The sequence below is a fragment of the Lactuca sativa genome, chromosome 2 (assembly GCF_002870075.4).
Source record: "Lactuca sativa cultivar Salinas chromosome 2, Lsat_Salinas_v11, whole genome shotgun sequence".
NCBI classification, from domain to species: Eukaryota; Viridiplantae; Streptophyta; class Magnoliopsida; order Asterales; family Asteraceae; genus Lactuca; species Lactuca sativa.
Window position 1 is genome coordinate 42,389,112 of NC_056624.2, and position 1,150 is coordinate 42,390,261.

The window sequence follows — 1,150 nt, forward strand, 5'->3', positions numbered from 1 at the left end:
CAAGATAAAGGTAATAATAATATAAATAACTCAAGCATTATCCTTTTGTACTAGGATAACTAACAATGTCAACTGAAGACATCCGTAGATATACATTTACCTCTGTTGCTAACAGCTGGGTGTAGGAATAGTTAGTCCCTTAAAGTATACCTATAATGGTATCAACCGAAGACATCCGTAGATGTTCATTACCTCTGTTCCTAACAGTTGGGTGCCGATGGTTAGTCCCGTCTAGTAATTAAGTAGTCTTCTCACGAGACATGCTGTAAGTAGGTAACAATATGATTGGTAGTCCCTATTCTACATTTGGAACTAAAGGTGACTTCCGCAACTAATCGCTAGGTCGAAATCCATATTTATTACCAAATCATATATAAGTCGAAACTATACCTATAATATCTTACTAGGGATATATGAACGTATAACTTTGCTACCCAAAGGTACTGAATTGACTGCCTAGAACTATTATGTCCGTATATGTACACATGATATGCAACTAATATTTAGACGACCTTCGGACGAATACCTGATACACTACAAGACCACATCCCAACGAGGAAAAGGAAATCAAGTGGGCTAGCCTTCCTAAGTCCTTTAAACATTACTTATATGACTATACATATACAGGCATGCTTTTAACAAAGTATCTATGTAAAGGTATCCAAGTAAGTGTATCCATGTAAGTGTATTCATGTAAAAGTACTCATGTAAGCGTATCTATGTAAACATACTCATGTAAGCGAATCTAGGTAAACGTACTCACGTAACATGTAATATATTAGTATAGACTCATGAATGAACTGACTCTTGTGATGATTCCTTGTACTTGGAATGGTAAGTAGTATCTCCTAACTATACATATAATAGTTACTAGTAAGGTACAAGTATAACGAAGGTATAACTTTGCTACCCAAAGGAACTGAACTGACTGAAGGTACTTTTATGTCTATACATGTATACATGATATATAACTAATAGTTGAACGACCTTCAGACGGATAACCGATACCCTAAAGCCACATCCCAACGAGGAAAAGGAAATAAGGCGAGCTAGCCTTCCTAAGTCCTTCAAGCATTACTTATATAACTATACATATATGGGCATGCATTTGATAATATAAAAGCATAAAAGAAGTTTTGTAAAACCTTTG